Genomic DNA, 25888 nt, shown 5'->3' with positions numbered 1-25888 from the left:
CGGTAGCGCCCCAGACCGGATATTGAGTCACGCCCCCTGCTTTAGTGCTTGCCGCTAGGAACGACAGGTAGAGAGGAACGTTTTCAAGTCGGGAAGGGGCTAGGGGAGCGCTATTTAAAGGCGGGCGCTTCCTGCCTTTTGTTGTCGGCAAATTTTTGGTACACGGAGGTTGAGAGGGAGAGAGACGTCTGGAGAGATTTAACGCTGTCCTAAGGAGTTTTGGCACCATTTTTGAGAGTCCTAAGTGCCGAGCTCTTTTCCTGGGCCTATCCATTAGTGCTTCCAACACAATTGCTTTAGAGGTCTCTCCAGGCTGAGATTGAAGGCTGCAATGAGCAGGGTGTGGCTGGCCAGCAAGATGGCCCCTCCCCTTTAAGAACTGGATGCCGCCAGTCTGTCTGGCTTCCATGGTAACTGACATCGCCTGAGCTTCGGTAGCGTTCAGAGGTAACGCCTCGCTCCCTGACGTTTACGCCTTAAGAGAGGTGTGTAGCACCTGATTTAGTGCTCAAATCACCTCCAGGGATGATAGAGGCGAATTTTGCAGTCGGAGGCGATAATTAGCACTGGGCACTATACTTTGCGCCCGGCCGATATTAGCATCCCAAAATGGGCGATACCCAATTTTTCCTCCATAGTGTTAAAAGCTCTGACACTAATTGTAATGGGAAGGCAAAAGGGGGGATATATAGAAGGTCAGAGTCAGCTGGAATGAGAATCTAGGTGGGGATATAGAGCTAGATGAAATTGCAGAGAAAGGTGCAGCAAAGCCATGGAGAGATTTATGGAAGAGGTCAAGGAATGTATTTGTGATAACAGAATTTCCTCCGAAGTTACAACAGCACCGAGGGAAAAGAGCATTATTGAGGTCAAGTCTGGGTCAATAAAAAGAGAATGATAATCAGAGGGAAAACTCACTTCAAGAAATCCAGCCCATGTGCCACAAATGGTACCAATGTTGAAAGCAAAATGTTCATGTTTGGATAATTTTCTAGAGATTACTTGGCAGTTAATACTAAAATATCGCCATAGGGATACACTTCTTTCCCCTTTTAAAAGTTTACACATTTGCAAAATAGACTTGCTGCTTGGAATGCATGAACTGTTCAATCTTGTAGATGGTACACACTGCAGCCATGGTACGCCAGTGGTGGAGGGAGTGAATGAATGTTTAAGGTGGTAGAGGGGGTGCCAATCAAGCAAGGTGCTTTGTCCTGGTTGGTGTCAAGCTTCTTTGTTGGAGCTGCACTCATCCAGACAAGTGGAGAGTATTCCATCGCACTCCAGACTTGTGCCTTGTAGATGGTGGAAAGACTTTGGGGAGTAAGGAGGTCAGACACTCTCTGCAGAATACCCAGCCTCTGACCTGCTCTTGTCACCACAGTATTTATGTGGCTGGTCCAGTTAAGTTTCTGGTCAATGGTGACCCTTAGGATATTGATGATGGGGCTTCGGCGATGGTAATGCCGTTGAATGTCATGAGGCAGTAGTTAGACTCTCACTTGTTGGAGATAGTCATTGCCTGGCACTTGTGTGGCACGAATGTTACTTGCCACTTATCAGCCAACGCCTAAATGTTGTCCAGGTCTTGCTGCATGCGAGCATGGACTGCTTCATTATCTGTGGAGCTGTGAATGGAACTGAACACTGTACAATCATCAGCGAACATCCCCACTTCTGACCTTAAGATGGAGGGAAGGTCATTGATGAAGCAGTTGAAGATGGTTGGGCCTAGGACACTGCCCTGAGGAACTCCTGCAGCGATGTCCTGGGGCTGAGATGATTGACCTCCAACAAACAAAACCACCTTCCTTTGTGCTAGGTATGACTCCAGCCAATGGAGACTTTTACCCCTGATTCTCATTGACCTAAATTTTGCTAGGGCTCCTTGATGCCACACTCGGTCAAGTGCTTCCTTGATGTAAAGGGCAGTCACTTTCACCTCACCTCTGGAATTCAGCTCTTTTGTCCATGTTTGGATCAAGGCTGTAATGAGGTCTGGAGCCGAGTGGTCCTGTTGGAACCCAAACTGAGCATCGGTGAGAAGGTTGTTGGTGAGTAAGTGCTGCTTGGTAGCACTGTTGACAACACCTTCCATCACTTTGTTGATGATTGAGAGTAGACTGATGGGGCGGTATTTGGCCAGATTGGATTTTTCCTGCTTTTGTGAATAGGACATACCTGGGCAGTTTTCCACATTGTCGTGTAGATGCCAGTGTGGTAGCTGTACTGGAACACCTTGGCTAGAGGTGTGGCTAGTTCTAGAGCACAAGTCTTCAGCACCACAGCCGGGATGTTGTTGGGGCCCATAGCCTTTACTGTATCCAGTACACTCAGCTGTTTCTTGATATCACATGGAGTGAATCGAATTGGCTGAAGACTGGCTTCTGTGATGGTGGGGAACTCAGGAGGAGGCCGATATGGATCATCCACTCGGCACTTCTGGCTGAAGATGGTTGCAAATGCTTCAGCCTTGTCTTTTGCACTTGTGTGCTGGGCTCTGCCATCATTGAGGATGGGGATATTCCTGGAGCCTGCTCCTCCCATCCCATTAGCATCTAGGCCCCGTACTCTGGAATTCCGTCTATCGAAATCTCCACCTTTTTCTCCCATGATCTTCTCCAAAGATCTCATGGCATTATTTCGAAGAAAAACAGGTGAGTTATCCCCGGTGTCCTGGCCAATATTTATCCCTCAATCAATGTCACTGAAAAACAGATTACCTGGTCATTATCACATTGCTGTTTGTGGGAGTTTGCTGTGTGCAAATTGGCTGCCACGTTTCCTACATTACAACAGTGACTACACTTCAAAAAACAACTTCTTTGGCTGTAACGTGCTTTGGGACATCCAGTGGCCATGAAAGGTGCTATAGAAATGCAAGACTTTCTTTCTTTTTCCTCCTTTAAGACACTCCCTAAAACCCAGAGTTTTGGATGACCTGAAGTTGATGGGAGGCCAGAGCAAGTGAGCACTGGAACAGTGGAGTCTGGAGGTGGTGAAGGCATGGATAAGGGTTTCAGCAGCAGACGGGCTGAGGCAGGAGTGGAAGTGGCCGATATTACAGAGGAAGACATATGCTGTATGTATAATGGCGAGTGTATGGGTTCAGCTCGGATCAATTAGGAGAGAATACAAGAGAAAATCAACCACCTATTGAAGTATCAACTAGAATATCACCCCTAATCTTATAAGAGGAAAGTACTGCATGTTTCAGATGAGCCTACACCCCAGAACTAATTATGTCTTGACGGATACTGATATGTCCCACCCCATCATTTTTTAAAAATTTACAATTATTTCCTTCTTTTAATGTACTGACACTGCGCGGTTTTGGTTAAACTACTGGGCTTAAACATGTTGACCCAGAATTTGCTGGAGCATGCTCCATTAGTTAAACATTTTCCCTCACCCTTCAGCTCAAAATCTTTTTGTTCACTAAGTTGCTAGAAGTGCGAGCTGATAACGACGGAGCGAGGACTAAAGGGCATCTGGGACATTGGTGAACAACGGGACAAACAGTGTAATTCCTTAACCAATGAGATTAAAGGATTGGGAAATAAACAGAGGAAGGGCTGAGAAGGAGGGTGAATTAGACTGGGTGAATTCAATGTCAAATCAGTGAATGACAGACCACAACTTCAGGATTTCAGCATTAGGCTGCGCGTGCTCTAAATCCTGAAGTTGCCGTCAGTTTCAAAGGCGAAATTATGGTGAATGCTACCAGTTCGTTGTCATCAGGACCGCAAATCCTGGGCCATTAATAACGACGAGCGCCATTAAACTCGCCATTATTTTGGCAGCAAAATCGGGACTGATGTGCAATGGCTAGTCCTTTTTCCAGGAACCCTTCCTACCCAGTCCTGCTGACTATCACGGTGGTCACATCAGTGCAGCTTCAGCGGAGGCTAGGCAGGAAGGGTCAAAGACTGCTCCCTCTACCAATGCTGCTGGAAAGTGAGTATTTATATATTATTTTTATCTGTTTATGGGATGTGGGCGTCGCTGGCAAGGCCAGCATTTATTGCCGATCCTTACTCCACTGAAATATAATGGGCTATAATTTGCTGTGGCAGGACATCTAACGGCATTTGCCATTAGTTGGGCTTGCCCTTGCATGTTTAGTTTAAAAAAAATTTGCGTGCCAATTTTCTGAACGCGCGAGCTGATAATGTCACGGCGAGGGAAACAGGGCATCTGGGACCTGAGTGAGCAGGGGAAGCAACTGTCTACCTCCTTAACCAATCAGATTGAAGGATTGTGAAATTAACAGTGCAGGGACTGAGAAGGAAGTGTAAATTAAAGTGGATGAATTCAATGTCAAATCAGGTACAGAAAGAGAAATAAAGAGGGAAAGAAAGATTGGATTAAGAGAGATAAAAGAGACAGAAAGGAACAGTAAAAACAAAATTTTAAAATTTAAAATTTAACATTTTTAAAATCTCCAACAACAATTAAAACCTGAAGGAATGAGACTCCACACTTGCAATAGTTAATTTTCAGTGTCAGAGTATAATTAAAACTGATCCCATTGTTAAAAAGCTACTTAGACTGGAATGGACAAGACTTAACTTTCTGTGGTTAGTTCATATATACCGTACAAATACAGCAACTTCACACCGTTCAATGGATTTCAATGGGTGAGGCAGACATCAGGATGCCATTTTTGCGTCATTTTATACAGATATTGCTAATGGAGAAAAAGATTGTGATGCACTTACACACATGGTAAATAAAACTGAACGGAGTCTTTAAAACAATTATTTAAAAGACTAACAACAACTTATGAAAAATGCAAAAAGAAAATCTTTGGGAAACTGTAATTTTAAAATCAATGACAGCCTGAAGCTCGTGCCTGCAGTTGTTTGTTATCAGTGCCGGTTTCATTCAACACCCTGTGCTGTGATCATGTTACTCCCGCCCGTCCCACTAAGCCTGCACCTCTTGCTAAGAGCCTGTGATCTTCCTCCTCATCATTCCCAAAGCCACTGACAGCCTTTAATCAAAGCCCGGTAACTGTCTCTCATTCAGAATGGCACTGGTGCAGTTCCTTAAGGTAGCTTTATAAAGTATCCAGACTGTATTTTCCAATGATTACAACCAGAAAATATCTTAATGTTGAGAGTAAAGTGAGACTCTACTAATCTCACTGTACAGGGATTCTCAGTCCTGGACAATATTTATCCCTCAACCAATATCAGTGGTCATTTATCGTGTTGTTTATGGGATGTGTGCAAATTGGCTGCTGTGTTCTCCTACGGTACAATAGTGACTACTAGTCAAAAGTACTTAATTTCCTATGAAGCATTTTGGGATGTCCTGAGGTCATGAAAGGTGCTACATAAATGCAAGCTTTTTTAAAAATAAGGTTCCCAAGGAACATGTTGGAACAATAGACTTCACTTTAAAAAAATCAACTGTAGTCAGGAGCTATATCAGCTCTTTATTAACACTTGGATATTGGCGAGCAGAGCACTGCACATGTGTGTAAACGTGCACGTGTAGAACTCTACTTTGTCTGACCAGAGTTTGATGCAGTACGAGCAGTATAACTCTGTGCTGCTAGCTCTTACCATTACATTGAATGGTGTGCTATTATTATACAAATATTTAACACGTTCATATCAAATTCTTTTAAAATAAACTCGCAGCAAGATAGTGGCTGGGCAGAGGAATGTGATCCGACCACGCTAAGTGTTCATAGAATATTGCACAGCTTTATTTCTGGGCTCACATGTCCTAATGGGTTTGCAATTGCGTGACTGACTAATCGGAAATGTCACTCGTAATATTCTCCACTGATACAAGCTGTAGGAATCTCTCACTTTGATGGATGCAAAAAAAAACCTCTTCAACCTATCTTCTCATTGGTAAAATAGTTGTGCTATTACTCGGTAAGATAATGGGACTTAAGGCGGATAAATCCCCTGGACCTGATGGCTTACATCCTAGGGTCTTGAGAGAAGTAGCGGTAGGGATTGCGGATGCATTGGTGGTAATTTTCCAAAACTCCCTGGATTCAGGAAAGGTCCCAGCAGATTGGAAAACTGCTAATGTAACGCCCTTATTTAAAAAGGAAGGTAGACAAAAGGCTGGAAACTATAGACCAGTTAGCCTAACATCTGTGGTTGGTAAAATGTTGGAGTCCATTATTAAGGAAGCAGTAACAGGACATTTGGATAAGCATAATTTAATCGGACAGAGTCAGCATGGTTTTATGAAGGGGAAGTCATGTTTGACAAATTTGCTCGAATTCTTTGAGGACGTAACAAACAGGGTGGATAAAGGGGAACCAGTGGATGTGGTGTATTTGGACTTCCAAAAGGCATTTGACAAGGTGCCATACAAAAGATTACTGCACAAGATAAAAAAATCACGGGATTGGGGGTAATATACTGGCATGGGTAGAAGATTGGCTATCTAACAGAAAACAGAGAGTTGGGATAAATGGTTCATTCTTGGGTTGGCAATCAGTAACTAGTGGTGTTCCGCAGGGGTCAGTGCTGGGACCCCAACTCTTTACAATCTATATTAACGATTTGGAGGAAGGGACCGAGTGCAACGTATCCAAGTTTGCCGATGATACAAAGATGGGAGGGAAAGCAGTGAGTGAGGAGGACATAAAAAACCTGCAAAAGGACATAGACAGGCTAAGTGGGTGGGCAGAAATTTGGCAGATGGAATATAATGTTGGAAAGTGTGAGGTTATGCACTTTGGCAGAAAAAATCAAAGAGCAAGTTATTATCTAAATGGAGAGAAGCTGCAAAGTGCTACAGTACAAAGGGATCTGGGGGTCCTGGTGTATTAAACACAGAAGGTTAGTATGCAGGTACAGCAGGTGATCAGGAAGACCAATGGAATCTTGGCTTTTATTGCAAGGGGGATGGAGTATAAAAGCAGGGAAGTCTTGCTTCAGTTATACAGGGTACTGGTAAGGCCACACCTGGAATACTGCGTACAGTTTTGGTTTCCATATTTAAGAAAAGATATACTTGCTCTCGAGGCAGTTCAGAGAAGGTTCACTCGGTTGATTCCGCAGATGAGGGGGTTGAATTATGAGGAAAGGTTGAGTAGGTTGGGCCTCTACTCATTGGAATTCAGAAGAATGAGAGGTGATCTTATCGAAACTGTAAAGTCTGTGGGTTGTGCAGTTAATAAATACACAGACTTCAGAAGTAACAAACAAACAGGTCTTTACTATTCGAAGGTCCGGGCGAATCTGCCCCAGCAATCATGCCACAACACTTATATACTGGTGTGGTCACTATCGGTATTACAGTATACAGAAGCCAAACAAATAGTGCCACCCGAAAGTAGTCCTCTTAAAGGTGAACGGTTACATTCAATAGTTCCCTCAAAGGTAGACGGGTACATACACTACAATCCTCCCTTTTTAGCTTATTACTTACTAAGTCCATAGTGAACATACATTCTAACATATATACAGGTTTATGTAAGACAGTTCATAGATTCAGTCTTTCCGGGGGTTTCCGGATTCTGTCAGGATAACGCCGCAGTGGTGTCGTCATTTCAGGCGGGCTAGGAGGTGCTTCTGGCAAGGTCGATTCGGCTTGAAAAGCCGTGTCAGGTTCAGCTGACTCCAGTATCACTAGATCGGAAGTAGGTGTTCTGGGTATCTCAGTTTCAACATTACCCGGATAAGGTGGTGAAGTCGGTGGCCCATTTGTGGTGGACCCTATGATTTGGTCAACATGGCGCCTTATTATATTGTCTCCAATGTCCACGGTGTACATCAATGGCCCCAGCCTTTTCCCAATAGTTCCAGGCTGCCATTTCTCAGTACGGTAGTCCCGGGCCAAAACTCATTGACCGATCTGGAAAGATCTATTGACCCTGTTGTTCATGCCCTGGAATTGCCGGTTCTCTACGTCTCTTCTGACGTTTGGTTTTAGTAAATCCAGCCGGCATCTCAGGCATCTATTACAGAACATCATTGCGGGAGTTTGATTTGCGACCGCATGTGTCGCATTTCGGTATGCCAACAAAAAGCTATCCACCTTATGTTGCAGACCTATATTTTCATTACTCATGGCCTTTACGGCCTTCTTGAAGGTCTGGACAAACCTTTCAGCCAATCCATTGGAGGCGGGATGGTATGGGGCTGACGTGTAATGTTTAACCCCATTGCTCTTTAAGAATTTCTTGAATTCTTCGGACACAAATTGTGGTCCATTATCAGAACAGATCTGTTCCGGCAGGCCATTCCGAGCAAACATAGTCCTTAACACTGCGATGGTTTTTTCTGTCGTGGTGGTGGTCATCTTAATTACTTCCGGCCACTTGGAGTGGGCATCCACCGCTATTAGAAACATCGAGTCCATAAATGGACCAGCAAAGTCGATGTGTACTCTTTGCCAAGGCGATGAGGGCCACTCCCATGGATGCAGAGGAGCCTGGGGTGGCGCGTTCTGAACCCTCTGACATCCTAGGCAGTTCTTCGTGATCTCCTCTATGTCTCCATCAATGCCTGGCCACCACACAAACGCTCTTGCTAGATTTTTCATCTTTACTCCCCCCAGATGTCCTTCGTGCAGCTCCTTTAGCACCTTCTTTTGGAGTTTGGGTGGAATCACCACTCTAGATCCACACATCAGGGATCCTCGACACACAGACAGTTGTTCTTTCCTCTGTGCAAATGCTTGCAGTGTTGGGTCGCTCTGTGCTGGCCATCCCTCCACCGTTACATCATAGACTCGTGAAAGAGTCGGGTCATTCCTTGTCTCATTCTCAATCATTGAGTTTGTTATCGGTAGACACTCCACTATGGATGAGTGGAACAACTCTACTGGGTCCACTATACTCGCTTCTTCTACCATCGGCAATGGCAAGCGTGACAACCCATCAGCATTTCCATGCTGTTTAGACCTTTTGTACTCAATTTCGTATTGGTGTGCCCCAAGTAACACGGACCACCTTTGTAACCTTTGTGCTGTCATGGTGGAAACGGCCTTATTTGGGTTGAATATGGACACCAACGGCTGGTGGTCTGTCAACAATGTGAACTTTTTACATTGTAGGTAATGGTTGAATTTCTTCACACCCCACACAAGACTGAGGGCCTCCCTATCTATTTGGGCGTAATTTCGCTCCGCGGGTGTCAACGATCGGGACGCGAAAGCCACTGGCCTTTCCGAGCCATTTGGTAGCCTGTGCGAGAGTACTGCCCCAATTCCGTACGGGGAAGCATCGCAAGCTAGACGAAGGGGTAATGCTGGGTTGAAATGAGCCAACACTTCTTCAGAGGTAATCAACTCCTTGCTCCTGCGAAAAGCCTTTTTGCATTCTTCACTCCACTTCCATGGTGTTGCTTTCCGCAACAGGTCATTCAGCGGATGCAGTACCGTGGATAAATTTGGCAGAAACTTGTGATAGTAATTAATCAACCCCAAGAATGATCTTAACTGAGATACGTTTCCTGGAGCGGGGGCCTTCACAACCACTTCAATCTTTTCGGGTGACTTATGCAGTCCCTCTCGGTCAATGACATGACCGCAGTATGAGATCCGTTTTTGGAAGAACTCACACTTCTTGCGATTAACCCAAAGGCCATACTCCTTCAACCTGGTGAGTACCAGTTTCAAATTCGTGAGGTGTTCTTCCTCATCTTTTCCCGTGATTAAAATGTCATCTAAGTAGCACTGCGTGCTTGGAATTCCTTGTAACACCTGTTCCATGGCCCTCTGCCAAATTGCTGGCGCCGAAGCTACCCCAAAGACCAGTCTATTGTAGCGGTACAAGCCTCTGTGAGTGTTGATGGTGAGGTACTGGCGTGACTCTTCCTCGACCTCCATCTGTAGATATGCTTGAGCCAGATCTATTTTCGTGAAATGTTTCCCTCCAGCCAACGAAGCAAAGATATCTTCAATCCGCGGAAGCGGGTATTGTACCGTGTGAAGCACCGGATTCACAGTAATCTTGAAATCTCCGCAGATACGGACCTTCCCCGGTCCCCCTGGCTTATTACTCGGTGAGGACTTCATGACGGGAACAATGGGCGTGGCCCACTCACTCCAGTCCACTTTTGACAGAACCCCTGATCGTTCAAGTTCTTCCAGTTCTGCCTCCACAGCTGGTCGTATTGCGTAAGGTACTGATCTGGCCTTAAAAAACTTTGGGCTTGCATTTTCTGCAATCTTAACCTTTGCTTTAATCCCTCGCAGTGTTCCCAGTCCCTGCTGGAATACCTCCTTAGCTTCGTCCAATATTCTGGACAACCGTTCAGGTTTAACATCCTCTTTTTCGGAATCCACCGTCATGGTGTTTAGTGACTGCCAGTCCAATTTTATTTTTCGGATCCACTCCCGTCCCAGAAGTGGTGGTCCTCCCTCAGGCAATACATACAGGTCCAACCGGTGATGATCTTTATCCTTGTATCTCACCTTGACTTCTATCATGCCGATGGGGAATACCTTGTGCCCCGTGTATGTCTGTAGTACTAGTTCCGTATCCCGTAGTGGAATATGCTTGAAAAATTTCTTATAGTCATGCTTATTCATGACCGTCAACGCCGATCCGGTGTCCACTTCCATTTTTACTTGGACCTTTGCAATCTGTAGCGTTATCCAGATAGTTTGTCGGTCAGCTTCATTGCTCACGTTGTGAATTCTCAGACTGTCCAGTCCTTTGCATTTGGAGTGTGAGACCGACTTCTGTTCCCTCAGACTCTTCTTAGTCACCTCTTGTACCTTCCCGTACCATTTTTGTGGTGACTTCTTATTGTTGTACGTTGCTCCTGACCGGCATACCTTAGCTATGTGCCCGATCTTGCCACATTTCCTGCATTCTTGGTTTTTACCCCAGCATTGATTCTGGTCGTGTGTTGTCTTCCCACAACGGTAGCATTTTGTTGTGCTCGAAGTAATTTGGTCCACCCCTAGTGCCGCCGCCTTTAGCTGCATTTCCGCCGTTCCTTTCGCTGCGGCTTCATGCGATGCAGCTATGAGGACAGCCCTGTCCAGTGTGAGGTCATTTTCTTCCAGTAGTCGCTTCTGCGTTCCTTCTTTGGACAATCCGCATATGAACTTGTCCCGCAGTGCCTCTGTCAGATTCCCTCCAAACTGGCAGTATTTCGCTATCCTACGCAGTTCGACCAAGTATTCCGCATTGCTTTCGTCTTTCCTCTGCGTTCTTGCGTAGAATTTGAATCGTTCAGCCAGCATCAACGGTGTGGGGTTCAAGTGATCCTTCAGCACTGCTACAATATCATCGAAAGTCTGATCTGCCGGTTTAGCTGGTGAGAGAAGATTCTTCAACACCCCGAATGTTTTCACACCCATCATGTTAAGTAAGGTTAAAGCTTTTTCCTCCTTAGCTATTTTGTTAGCCTTACAATGTATCTCAATACGTTCTACGTACGTGGCCCAGTCTTCTATCTCCGAATTGAACTCGTTGATGTCCGCCCGCTTAGGCATCTTTCTTTCCTTGGGTACAACACAAGTATTTCTTCAAGTATTCTTATTTATTTGTTTATTTCTAAGATGGCGGTTTCCCCGTGAAAATGGCGGTTTCCCGCTCTTTCCTTCTCGCCCCGCCCACTTCAATCGTCTTCCCCGCCTAATGGCGGCTTCCCGCGTTTCTTCCCTGGTGGAAGGGGAACGCTTTCCCCACAGCGGACAGGTTCAGCCGCTGGGCTGGCTTCCGCACAGCTCCCCTTACTCGGCTCTGTCTTTTCCTCCCGCCCGCACGGCTCTCCCGGCGCTGGTTACACCCCGTTAACGGAGGACAGTTCAGCCGCTGGACTGGCTCTCGCGCAGTCTCTCACCCCGTTTTCGGCTGTGTCTCTCTCTCACACCCGCCCGTTCGGATTTGCCGGCTCTGAGTAGCCCGTTGGTGGAGAACAGCTCAGCCGCTGGACTGGCTCCTCGCAGTCTCTCTCTCCGCACCCGGCTCTCACCCGCACGGTTCCCGTTCGCCTCCCCAGCCCTCTCGCAGACCGGTGTTTCCCTCCCCGGCTGCGGCTGGGTTTCTCTTCCCGCGCCTACTCGCAGGCTCAGCGCTTCGTGGCTGCGGTCGCTGCCCGGATTGTTCCCGCCGATCGCGGTCCGGCTGTCACCCGACGCCGTTGGACCCGACTTTTGGCCGGCACAGCTCCCCCTCGACCGAGGTCGAGTGCTCTGCCCTTATCCTCCGGATACTTCTACCCCTTCCCCTACTCACAGTCTCTTCGGCCGCCTTGTTTCTTGCTGGTCGGCTCACTCCGCACCGTGGCAGAAGGGTAGTCAGTGCCTGTTGCTGATACAGCTTTTGTTGTTAGTCTTCCTGCTTTCTGTTGTTGCAGCCTCGTGTTTTCTTTTGGTAGCACGACGAGGGCGGTTGTCTCTCTTCGACGCTCTTCGTTGCTTTTGGTAATCTTGCCGCAGGGTACGATCGGACTCGTCGCCACTGTAAAGTCTGTGGGTTGTGCAGTTAATAAATACACAGACTTCAGAAGTAACAAACAAACAGGTCTTTACTATTCGAAGGTCCGGGCGAATCTGCCCCAGCAATCATGCCATAACACTTATATACTGGTGTGGTCACTATCGGTATTACAGTATACAGAAGCCAAACAAATAGTGCCACCCGAAAGTAGTCCTCTTAAAGGTGAACGGTTACATTCAATAGTTCCCTTAAAGGTAGACGGGTACATACACTACAGAAACATATAAGATTGTGAGGGGGCTTGATCGGGTGGATGCGGGGAGGATGCTTCCACTGATGGGTGAGACTAGAACTAGGGGGCATAATCTTAGAATAAGGGGCTGCCCTTTCCAAACTGAGATGAGGAGAAACTTCTTCACTCAGAGGGTAGTAAATCTATGGAATTTGCTACCTCAGAGAACTGTGGAGGCTGCGACATTAAATAGATTTAAAACGGAGATAGACAGTTTCCTAGCGGATAAGGGAATTAGGGGTTACGGGGAGTGGGCAGGGAAGTGGACGTGAGTCTAGGTTCGGATCAGCCATGATCCTATTGAATGGCGGAGCAGGCCCGAGGGGCCATATGGCCTACTCCTGCTCCTACTTCTTATGTTCTTATGTTCTAAATATAATTTTAAATGCACTGTATGACTTCAATACCTACAATAACAAGCACATATCCCTCTCATTAAAAACTGATATGTTTAACAGCAAAGAGAGCTGTGTTGCACTTTAGGCCTGCTTTTCATTCCAAAGCAAAAAGTATATATACTTCTTAATTTCATCCAGTTTACTAAAAATAATTGAAAGTGGCATGTGTTTAAAGATGCTGAGCTAACTTACTATAATGCAGTGAAGACATTATGTATGAAAAGTAATGTGAAGTAGAGATGGTTTGCCAAAGGAAATGCATTTTAATTCCATTGCTGTCCTGTTAGCAGGTTCGTTAAAGGATTTTAATGAAAGTGTAGCTAATGGTAAATTGCCTCCAGTGAACAGGCAGGGTAATAACATGGCTTTGTAAACATGAGAGATGGATGTATTAAAAATCACAGATCCAGGGGCACATCTCCCAGTTAAAAAGAGGACGTGTTTGCTATAATTCCTGGAATATAAACCACACTTGAGGATTGAAGCTGATTTTAAACACTGGCCTGTCTGAAGTACTGGGTCACTTGAAGAGCAGTGTGCTTAATTGTGCAACTTCTCCCATAGTGCAACGGTGATGGCTTTAATGAACCATGGGAGGCTGTAGGTGAGATGTCAGCTGTCAGCTGAACATTTAACAATATCGTTTATTGGATTTTGTGCAGGAGGATCTGTGATCTGTGCTTAAATCATAAGATTTCTTTTTGCAGTTTCTTTCAAAAAATATTAAAAAGAAAGTATTTATTAGGCATAAAGGTGGTGAAACCTGGTGGCTTGCAGGCCTGGTTCTGTAGTTTTTAACCAAACAGCTGGTTGGCTTTAACAGCAAAGAATTTCATATGCAAGCCCCTAAAATGAACAAGTTACTTCCCAAATTCGACATCTTCTACTCAAAATCGCGGTACGGTGGCATAGTGGTTAGCACTGTTGCCTCACAGCGCCAGGGACCCGGGTTCGAATCTGGCCTCGGGCGACTGTCTGTGTGGAGTTTGCACATTCTCCCCGTGTTTGCGTGGGTTTTCTCCGGGTGCTCCGGTTTCCTCCCACAGTCCAAAGATGTGCGGGTTAGGTTGATTGGCTATGATAAATTGACCCTTAGTGTTAGGGGGATTAAATACATGGGGTTACGGGGGTGGGATGTGTGTTGGTGTAGGGGTTACGGGGAATCAGGTGGGATATGTGTCGGTGCAGGCTCGATGGGCTGAAATGGCCTCTATCTGCACTGTGGGGTTTCTGTGATTCTGTGAAAATCAAAACATTCAAGAATCTACACAGTAAACTTTGTACACTACGGTCAGTAGCTTTGTCCCTTTGTGGCCACTGCTTTTGATGAGCAAACAGTGAGAGGACTGGCTAGCCAAACAGTACATTCATGCTGACTTTTTTTGAGAATTTTATTTCCTCTTTTGGTTCAGCTTCGGTTGTCACCAAGACTATCTAGAGTAGTGAACTACTAAGCACGTAGGGGGTGATTTTGCCAATGGGGAGCTTGTGGAGGCGGGACTCCCACTTGTCAGGTTTCAGTCCCGCCTCCATCAACTTCTGGCCAATCCACACTATTTTCCCTTGATTGACCTGGTTAAGCCCGCCCAGCAGGTTTAGCAGGCCAATTAATGGAAAGCCAGCTGCAGAGAACGTCAATGTATGACATTTCATCTGTCAAAAATTTTTGACAAATGAATTGTCATCATTTGACAGCTCTGTGAAGCTGTCAAACAGTGACATTCTCTGTAGTTTGATGAGGTCTTGAACTCAGGACCTCATCAAACCTCTTTCTTTTGCAGAAATTAGATGGTTGTTGCATTGGAGAATGCAATGGCCATCTGTCATCTCTACCGCGGAGGTTCGAGACTCTCTGCATACCCACCGACTGAAGCCTGCAGGAAGAAACAAAGGTAAGTACACCTTTTCTAACACTTTGCACTTACCTCAGATACTCACCTCTCCACACTTGCACCCATCACTTACCTCCACAGCACACTTTTGCACCACTCCGGCCCCCGCAGACCCACTACTCGCCTGGGTGACCCTGGCGGGGTTCGCAGCCTTCGGGAAGCCTGCACTTGTGTGGGCAAAATGGTTATAAACCTATTTTCTGTCTGTTAACTACCTATTTGTAATGTATATACCTTTAAGGGGGGAACTACTTTTTACAACTCATGTATACTGTAGTACCGGCAGTGACCACACCTGTATATAGCACTGAGTAGTAATCTGTACAGGCAGTTCCACTGTGAGCCACGTTGAGTAAACACCTGTTGTACCATTTCTCCTGCAGTCTGTGTCTTATTATACATAGACACAACATTGGCGACGAGGCAGGTTCGAAACTACCTGCAACTCTGCATCACCTCCCGGGGATTCATTCCTGGAGATCAGTGGATTGGAGGTCAAGTCCAGAGACACGGGCGTCGACCACGGGCAACAGCCCAGTCATCCAGCAGAGACTCGAGAATTGCGGGGGAGGCTGTCGAGAGCCAGGCTTGGCTTTCCAGTCGAGGTGGTCCAGCGAAACGGGCTGGCAACAGGTAGTGCGCAGACCCTTCCCGGACAGCGGCGGGCTAGAGCCCGACCGAGCGGCACAGCAAAGGGCCAAGCAGCGTCGATGGGGGAGAGAGAGAGAGAGCAGAGCGCACAGGGCGCAGCCGGTGTTCAGGGGCCGAGCAGCGTCAAAGAGAGGGAGAGAGAGACGCGCAGAAACCCGCGAGGCGCCGCCATTGCCACGAGGACCGCCGAGAGTGGCATTGGCAGCAGCGCAGGAGAAGCACGCAAAACCTACAGGGCGCCGCCATTGCCACGAGAGCCGCCGGGAGCGGCGTTGGCAGCAGCGGGGGAGGAAGGAAAGCACGGGAGACACCATTTTAAGCCATTGGGAGACGCCATTTTAAACCACACCCAAAATGCCGAAGAGTGGCAGTATCACCGCATTTGACAATGAAGTCGAAGATTGGACTACATATGTCGAACGAATAGAGGTGTACTGCAAGGCAAATGAGGTGTCAGATGATAAGAAAGCGTCGGTATTGTTAAATTTAATGGGTGCAAAGACGTATGGTTTATTATGAAATCTAGTAACCCCAACGAAGCCAATGGAAAAGAGTTTTGAAGACATAGTAACGATACTACAGGAACATTTAAACCCCACACCGCTGCTGATAGCAGAAAGATTCAAGTTTCACAAACGGAACCAGCATAAGAATGAAAGCAATGCTGATTATTTAACAGAACTGCGCAAGCTATCGAAACACTGCCAGTTTGGAGCGGGACTGGCAGGTACCTTAAGGGACAAGTTTGTGTGTGAGCTTCAACGTGAAGGAACCCAGAAACGGCTTCTATCTGAAAAGGACCTAACGCTGGAAAAGGCTTTCAGCATTGCGGTATCATATGAAGCAGCAGCACGGGGCGCTGCAGGGATACAACAGAGACTGCAAGAATATGGCACAAACGAAATGTCATATGCAACAGAGAAGTGCTATCGCTGTGGCAGAACAACACATGACCAGAATGATTGCTGGTTCAAAGACAAAGTGTGCAGACAGTGTGGAAAACTAGGACACATAGCACGAGTCTGCAGGTCAGGAAAGAAAACCAGCAATAAGAAACCTACCAAAGAAAAGTACAAGAAGGTACATAAGATGATGGAGAATAGTTCAGACGAACAAAAGAGTGATAATGACTCCGAAAGCAGGAACTGAGTTGTCTGAAACTACATAATGTGATCACAACGGAGGATCACCGAACCATTTGGGTCACTCTCAAGATAGCAGGAGTCCAGGTAAAGATGGAATTGGACACAGGATCAACCCTAACAGTCATAAACAGACGGAACTACGAGCGGCTATTCTCACACATACCCTTGAGAGACACAAAAATTATTTTGAAGACGTACACGGGGCAAAAAGTCTACCCCAAAGGAAAAATAAGGGTGATCGTTATATATAACAGTAAGGAAACACCAAAACTAGACCTGTATGTATTGCAAGATGGAGGACCACCATTACTGGGACGTGAATGGATCCGGAAAATACAACTGGATTGGCATTCCATACAGGCACTGACTGTGGCTGACAAAAAGGATGACGACGTCACACCTGGGCGACTGTCAAAGATCCTAACTGACGCGATAGAAGTGTTCCAGCAAGGACTCGGAACACTAAAAGGCATGACAGCGACGATTAAAATTGAAGAAAACGCAAGCCCAAATTATGCGATACGCCCAGCCGTCGAAGCAGAGCTGGAGAGTCTGGAACGTTCAGGTGCACTGTCCAAGGTAGACTGGAGCGAGTGGGCTACACCCATCATCCCTGTGATGAAAAAGTCGTTGAGCAGCACGCCTGAGGAACCAAGGAATGTTCGCATCTGTGGGGACTTTAAGGTAACAGTGAACCCGGTCCTTCACACCGTACAATATCCACTTCCGCGGATTGAAGATATTGTCGCCTCGCTATCTGGAGGGAAACACTTCACTAAGATTGATCTGGCCCAGGCGTATCTGCAAATGGAGGTAGAAGAAGCATCAAAAAAATACCTCACAATCAACACCCATAAAGGTCTCTACCAATACAACTGGCTGGTATTCGGGGTAGCATCAGCTCCGGCTATTTGGCAGAGGGCAATGGAACAAGTCCTGCAAGGGATCCCAGGGACCCAGTGTTATTTGGACGACTTCCTGGTCACGGGTGAAAATGACAGTGATCACCTTGCCAACCTGGAGCAGGTGTTCACTAGATTGAAGGAATATGGGCTCCGAGCTAACCACCCCAAATGCGAGTTTTTTAGAAAACAGATCTCGTATTGTGGCCACATTATCGATAAAGAGGGGTTACATAAGTCCCCAGAGAAGATTGAGGCAGAAGTCAAGGCTCCAGCACCGGAAAATATGTCACAACTGAGGTCGTTCCTCGGGCTGGTAAACTACTACCATAAGTTCTTGCCAAATTTGTCTACAATACTACACCCACTGAACACCCTACTGCAAACTGGGGTGCCATGGAAGTGGAGTGACGAATGTAGACGAGCTTTCCAGAAGAGCAAAACACTAATCACATCAAAAGAGGTATTGGCCCATTACAACCCAGCATTACCAATTCGGTTGGCATGTGATGCGTCACCCTCTGGCATTGGAGCGGTGCTGTCACACAAATTCTCGGACGGCTCAGAGAGGCCAATAGCCTTTGCGTCACGATCACTAACCTCAGCCGAGCGTAACTACACCCAGATTGACAGGGAGCCCCTCAGCCTAGTGTGGGGAGTGAAAAAGTTCAATCACTATCTGCACGGGCAGAAATTCACTTTGCTGACTGATCACCAGCCTCTTGTCTCCATTTTTAATCCAAAGAAGGGCGTTCGTTGATGACTGCGCAACGACTACAAAGATGGTCACTTTTTCTAGGGGCGCAACACTATGAGATTGACTATAAGGGCACGAAACAGCATGGAAATGCTGATGGGCTATCACGCCTGCCACTGCCTACTACGGAGGAAGCACGAGCAGTGGATCCTGTCGAAATATTCCATTCGACTATAGTTGAATACCTACCGGTAACTAACGCTTGTATCGAAAAGGAAACCCGAAATGACCCGACACTGTCTCGGGTATATGATTTGACGGTGAAGGGATGGCCAGCAGATGGCGACTCACTGTTGCCAGCATTCTCGACAAGGAGAGAACAGCTGTCAGTGCGCCGGGGGACCTTGCTGTGTGGATCCCGAGTGGTAATTCCACCCAAGTTAAGGGATAGAGTGCTCAATGAGCTTCATGAGGGTCATCTGGGAGGGGTAAAAATTAAAAGCCTAGCCAGGGCTTATGTGTGGTGGCCGGGAATCGATAAACAAATCGAGGACCTGACCAAGAGCTGCTCAGGATGCCAGAAAGTCCAAAATGCACCACCACAGGCCCCTCTACATCCATGGGAGTGGCCCTCATCTCCATGGCAATGGGTGCATATTGATTTTGCTGGTCCATTCACGGACTCAATGTTTTTAATAGCCGTGGATGCGCACTCGAAATGGCCTGAGGTCATCAAAATGTCCTCCACCACCACGGAGAAAACTATTGCAGTCCTACGGACCATTTTTGCCAGGAATGGCTTGCCAGAACAGATTTGCTCCGACAACGGACCACAATTTGTGTCCAAAGAGTTCTGGAGGTTCTTGAAAAAGAATGGGGTAAGGCATTACACATCCGCCCCGTATCATCCAGCCACAAATGGATTGGCTGAGAGGTTCGTACAAACCTTTAAGAAGGCAATAAAGGCTATGTACAATGACAACATTCCGCTGCAGCACAAGGTGGACAATTTCCTGTTCGCCTACCGGAATGCGACACATGCAGTCACCAACCAGGCCCCAGCCATGATGTTCTTTAACCGAAGGTTAAGATCTAGCCTGGATTTGCTCAGACCAAACGTACAAAGAGATGTTGAGAGTAAGCAATTCCAGCACATCCATGAGAAGCCAACAAGGAGCTTCAATGTAGGGCAACCAGTCTTGGCCCGCGACTACCGAACAGAAAAATGGCAGCCAGGAACGATATGCACACGGCAGGGCCCACTAATGTACACAGTGGACGTTGGGGAGAGCATCGTGAGACGCCATGATGACCAGATCCTAGAGTCACAGGAACAAGTCAACCCCATGCCTCGCCCATACGTACCTGGTGATGAACTCGACGTACAGGTCGCATCTACCCCAGAAACAGTAGCATCGGACGCTGATGAACCAACCGACGACAGGGGGCCAGAATCGCCCCGCACCAAGAGCAAGACACTTGGGAAAGGCACTATCCAGAAAGGATCAGGAAGCCTCCCCAAAGACTGAATATATAAATAGACTATTTTCAGCTAATGTTGCATGTTATAAGTGTTAATTGTAATTAGTTTGATATTTAATTGTTAAATGAGTGTTATGGTACTTTTAATCTAAAAGGGGAGGAATTGTAATGTATATACCTTTAAGGGGGGAACTACTTTTTACAGCTCATGTATACTATAGTACCGGCAGTGACCACACCTGTATATAGCACTGAGTAGTAATCTGTACAGACAGTTCCACTATGAGCCACGTTGAGTAAACACCTGTTGTACCTTTTCTCCTGCAGTCTGTGTCTTATTATACACAGACACAACACTATTAACAGGCAGTTAAGTGGCTGTAATCCCTTCCGCTTCCAAGGAGATGGGACCCGGTGCGGGACGGCTCCCACCTCCTCGCAAGATGGCATGGAGGCAGGTTGGTGCGGGTTAAGCACCTGCCCCCAAATTCTGCCATTTTCCCGGCAGTCCCGCCTCCATACCCGCCTCCCCAGGGCTGGCAAGATCGCGCCCAAAGATTCAGCCATCTTAGGTAGGAGAAGTACAAGGGAGCATAAAATGGCTGCGCATCAGAGACAAGGCCAGGTAGAAAATCAGATTACCCTTAACAGTAACACTGTTCCTGGCAGAAGGGAACTCTCTGTCAGTGCCTCAGTGAACCACACTACTGGGCTTAAACTCCATAGGTAAAAATATGCCTCATTCAGGATTGCCTGATTATTTCAGCTAATTTAAAGACTGTCACACCTGCATAATTATAAATATCTATATCTGAGTGTCATAGCCATACATTCATTATCTAATTGCTCTCAGCAATGATGGTCCACCCAATAAACTGCCATCTTTTTAATATATTTATTTCACATTTACGGCCTGTGATTTGCTCAAATGGTAAAAAACAAACAGCCATTTTTTTTCAGAATAGCTGTCTGTTATCAATCCACACCACCAACAGTGAGCAGGCAGAGCACAGTGAGTGTCTGACAACTATTACTCGCTTTCAAATGTGTGGAATTATCTTATTCCCATTGCAATGAAATGACACCAAGAGGAGCAATTAAAAGAAAAAAAAACAAGCTGGTCGCCATTCCCCATTTGTCTCTGCAGGCCCCATTCAGTAATTCAGTCAATTTCCACATAGACCTAAAACTTTATTTTTTACTTTCACTAATTAGAAATGACCAAGAACCACTGTAACCCTCCCCTTTCAAATGATTACAGACACTGTGGATACATGGACAACCAGCTGGGGACCTTGGCAACAAGTACTTTCTGGGCTGACTAAAATTACTAACTTGATGCAAATGATGCATTGCCAAAAATACTATTTAGTCCCAGTAAGCAGAGAATTGCCTTGCCAAATATTAAATATGCTTCTGGAATTTGCACCGTGATTTACATGAATATTTTATACTGTAAGACGTACGTAAATAAGGGATACCTGTGCAATACTCTAATCTCAGAGTTGGAATGAGTGAGTATAAATGTTAACTCAAGCAGTTAATAACCATATCTTGGCCTCAGGCTACACCATATGTCATTGGCTCACCACGATTTTCATTCTCCTTCTGTTGGAAGGTTCATCCGGGCAAGACATCAATGGAGATTTTGTTATTATTTTCAAATTTTGGTGAGAAAAAGAGATGATATGTTCATCCAACTTGGCAGTTAAGTTACATTTAAAATGTTAACATTTTAAACTTCAGGAGAGGGGAAGTGAGAAAGCACAAGCACTGCCTCCAGTATCATGATATTTTCAGCCTTATTTTCTTTTCATTTTATTTGATGGATTTTTTTGTTTATCGAGCTGCAGGATGTCAGTGCTGGAAAATGTAACACTTTCCCATTTTAGGACCCAGTGTCAGCATCAAGCACCCATTAAGTCAGGTGATACAGCATGGGTAGATGTAGAGTACTGCTCCCACTACTCTACTCCAACAACCTCAACCTTAGAAGAGCACCCCCTACTGCACTGATATGAACATGTTTCATTTCCCCTTACCAACCATCCTGTTGACTCTCAAAGTGAAATTTCTCATTAGTCCCAAATTGTAGGCAGTTTCTTGGTCCATTAGGAATTGAGTTGAAATGACCCAAACACTTTTCATATGGGAACATAACAACCAGCAGAGAGGAGACTTTTATCGCATCATTAAGGATTATGCAGGCTCGTTATGCAGGACATCACCAAGAGTAGATGAGGTAAATTGGGCAGCCGTAATTAGGTGACGCCAAATGTGAGTTCTATAAAGCCTAAAAATTGCCGCAAGAAGGGAATACTGAGAGACGTAAAAAGTTCTCCAGCTTTGAGCTCATGGGAAAGAATTAGTTGCTAATGGTGAGTACAGATCGAGCTTGGTTGTAATGCTGCAAAGAAAATATACAGGAACGTGCACAACAGAACATTGGCCCAGAAATTCGGGTCTCCACGGGTGAGTACGCACGGGGTACTCACCCATAGGCCGAATGGAAGTGCCGGTTTTCTGCATGCACTGCGCATGCGTGGGAAACCGGCACTTCCATTCCTCTGAACGAAGGGGTTCAGAGGACGAACGCGCGCGCAGGAGAGGCTGCGCGTGTGCTTTGAACTTAGGTTTTTTTTGCAGGTTTTCCCGGGATCGTAAGCCTGCAGTATTTAGAAATGTAAAAATCAGGTGTAAGGCCTGCTTTTTACAAGGTAAGTGGTCAATTAATTAAAATTAAAACTTTTTTCACAGGTTTATTATTTTTAAATACTTTAAAGCAAGGTAAGTTTATTTTTAGCCCCGTTAGAATATAAAATTATTATTTTCAAAAATTTAAATTATTGTTTAAAATAGTTATTTAATGTAATTTATAGTTTATTTAAAAAGTGTGATTTAAAAAAAAAATTATTTGAAGATTTACTGCTATTTTGGGGCCGTAGTATTCATAAGTTTTGATAGGTCTTCCTGTCAATCTTATGAATGGGCTTTTCCCTCCTCCGATTGGCTGCCCATGGCTCACGTGATCCTAGGGGTGTAAGATTCGCAAAATTAATATTGTCAGATAAGGGTCCTTTGGCAGAAGAGGCCTTTACTTTTAAAAGACTGTTTTAAAAGAAGCCCAGGAAAAGGGACACACAAAATGGCCACCAGACCCCGTGACTAGCTTTTTGGACACTTTAAAATGGTTCCTGCAGTCCCCAGACAGCCTTTGTGGATTCAACCCATAGTAAGTTCTGGAAGCCGTTTCTGAGAAAACGAAACCAGACACAAACACATACAGATGTGCGGGTTAGGTTGATTGGCTATGATAAATTGACCCTTAGTGTTAGGGGGATTAAATACGTGGGGTTACGGGGATAGGGTGGGATATGTGTCGGTGCAGGCTCGATGGGCCGAAATGGCCTCTATCTGCACTGTGGGGTTCCTGTGATTTCCTGCGATATGGATTGGATGCAGATCCAGTCAGATCGGCCTATAGATAAAGGCCATCTAAATGTTTACCCGGACAAAGGGAAACAGTTTTATATTCATAAGGGGAGCATCAAAGACCCATTAAAGACATCAAGAAGACATTCAAAACAATGCAGGGTCATTCCAGACCAGAGATGGCCATCACCGGCCATCCCGAAAGCAGTTTAAATATAATAACTACCCCGCTGTGCAATAAGCCCGCCAAAAGTTAAACAAAGACTAACCTTGATTTGGCAGGAGATAAAGGCTTCTCTTGAGAAGTATATTTGGGGTCCCGGGGTAGCCATCAGAAGTGATGAGAGAAGAAGCGATCAGCCAGACATGCTTTTGAGCTTGTCCTTGTGAGAGCCGTGGAGAAACATCGACCAAGAAGGGGATTCGAGTCTGCGTCCCGCCCTGGGGTAATCATCGGGAGATCGTCGACAAACCCCGGGCCGCTGATGAGACAAATGGGCAGCAGCCCTACGGAGGAAACCCATATGAAAATGGTAACCAGCTAGAGACCTCTCCAACCGCGGTCAAATAGATGGTCTCTGTCCCCGCCGACATCCAGGCCTGCCAGTGTCCAGCCTGCCCGTGACCTTCACCTCAAGAGAGAGAGAGAGAGAGAAGTGTAGCGTGGCTCGCTGTGGCTCCACTGACCACACGGAAACACGACGCCTGAGGGGATCAAGACGCAGACTTGTTTCAAAACTCTATATTTTTCCAACTGGATTGGTGAGCATGTTTCTGGCCCTTCATAATCGGATCTAGATAGGTTTAAGGTGGGTGGGCATTTTGGGTATAATTAACATGAGTTGTTGTCCCTCGATGTTCCGTGTGTTTCCCCATTTCATGATGACATTTGTAAAGTATAATATGCCTGTATCTATTTTAGTTAGTACTGTATTTTGATTTGTTTTTCCCTCCCATGTACCCTCTTATTTGCTTGCATTTGATTTGTTTTCCTTATGCAATAAAGTTTCATTTCGTTTCATTAAACTTGGTCTATAAGAGTATTCTCTGCATTGTAGTTCCTGCATCTAAGTCCTGTGTCTAGAACCTAAGGGGTGAGTGGGTCGAACCACTCAAGGTTTTACTGTGCAAGAGGGAGAGAGAGGCCTCTAGAGAGAGAAACCTCTGCGATCCAAAGAGGAGAACCCCTTACAGAAAATGGCGACTGCGGCAGGACACTGGCAGCAGGATTGCAATGTATTAGACCCAGGTTTGAATGGCCGAAATGTTATGGATGAGAGGATAGTGGATTATGTCTTTGGAAAGGTAAATCTCACTAAACAGTGGATTTCCGATCTCTTACTGGATGGGCGTCCGGTAGACGCAGCCATCAGGTGGACAGAGAGCAAAGAGCATAAGTAGTCAGTGGAAAAGGCAGTGTGGCTGATGTGTTACAAGAAACAAGTCCAGATTTTGGACAGAGTCGTTGCAGCACAGGCAGCCAAGATCACAACCCAGGCAGCAGAGATAGAGGAAAAGGCCATGGGTGGGGAAAAACTCATCACAGCGCTTCACGCGCTGAATCAGGAATGCCAAGTTGTAGCCAGCCAACACCAGGCTAGAATAGAGTATCTGGAATGCCAGGTTACTGAGGCAAAGATCCATGAAGCGAGAATACGGGAGAAAAATGCCCGCCTCGCACAACAGCTAAGAGCGCAGGAGGAGAGAGTAGTGGAAGTTAAGGCAGCTTACAAGCTGGCTCTTGAGCACGGGTTTGAGAGCACAGACCATGGCCCCTGCCAAAAGACCATAGAAGACCTGAGAATGGCTTTGGCTAAGGCAAAAGGCATGGTATGCCTCGTAAGCCCAAAAGCCAGTCACATGGACTTTTTAAAGGAATCAAAAAAAACGATTCCATACGGAGTAGTTGTGGCACCAGCCATTGAGCCCTCAGCACCGCCGAGCTATAGCGAGGCTTGGCCCGAAAAAAGGGGGTTGGTAGAAGAGGAGGTAGCCAAGGTGGAACGGGAGGAAGAACAGCCTCTGGTAGTAAAGCCGGAGCCGGCACCAATGTGTCCTACTCGGCACCAGAGTTTCGGTCCCAACGCCGACGATGGCACGGACGGACCCCACATGAACCAGCTCGTGGTGCCCTACGGTGCCCAACAACTAAGATCCATGGTGAGCCACCTCCCAAGACTCACAGTAAAGGGAGATCCGTCAGTTCATTTCAGGGAGATAGAGGAGACAGCCGCCATCAATGATTGTGATGATCAAGAACGGGCAAAGATTCTGCTCTTCTCCCTGGATAGCACAATCCTTCAGGGCCTCTCAGACGAGAGTAAGAGGTGGCAGAAAGGGTATGTGGATCTCAGGGATGAGGTCTTGGAAGTTATGGGAGTGGACGATGGTAAGCCGTTCCAACGGGTGGAAGGGACTGTGCAGCTAGCTGGAGAACCACCACGGGTTTTCGCAGAAAGGCTGTGGCCAGTGTATCGGCGCAGTTGTCCGGGCATGCCTGAACGGGCTGCAATGAGCGCCGAACAGCGGGTTCATTGGCTCCATTGCTTGGTTGCTAACAGCTTGCCACAGATACAGGCCCTAGCCAAATCTTGGTTTGACCCCCAAGTCCCGGT

Source organism: Somniosus microcephalus, chromosome 13 (genome assembly GCF_052327205.1).
Source record: "Somniosus microcephalus isolate GS21.2 chromosome 13, FLI_Smic_1.0, whole genome shotgun sequence".
Classification (NCBI taxonomy): domain Eukaryota; kingdom Metazoa; phylum Chordata; class Chondrichthyes; order Squaliformes; family Somniosidae; genus Somniosus; species Somniosus microcephalus.
This window is presented reverse-complemented; position numbering follows the sequence as displayed.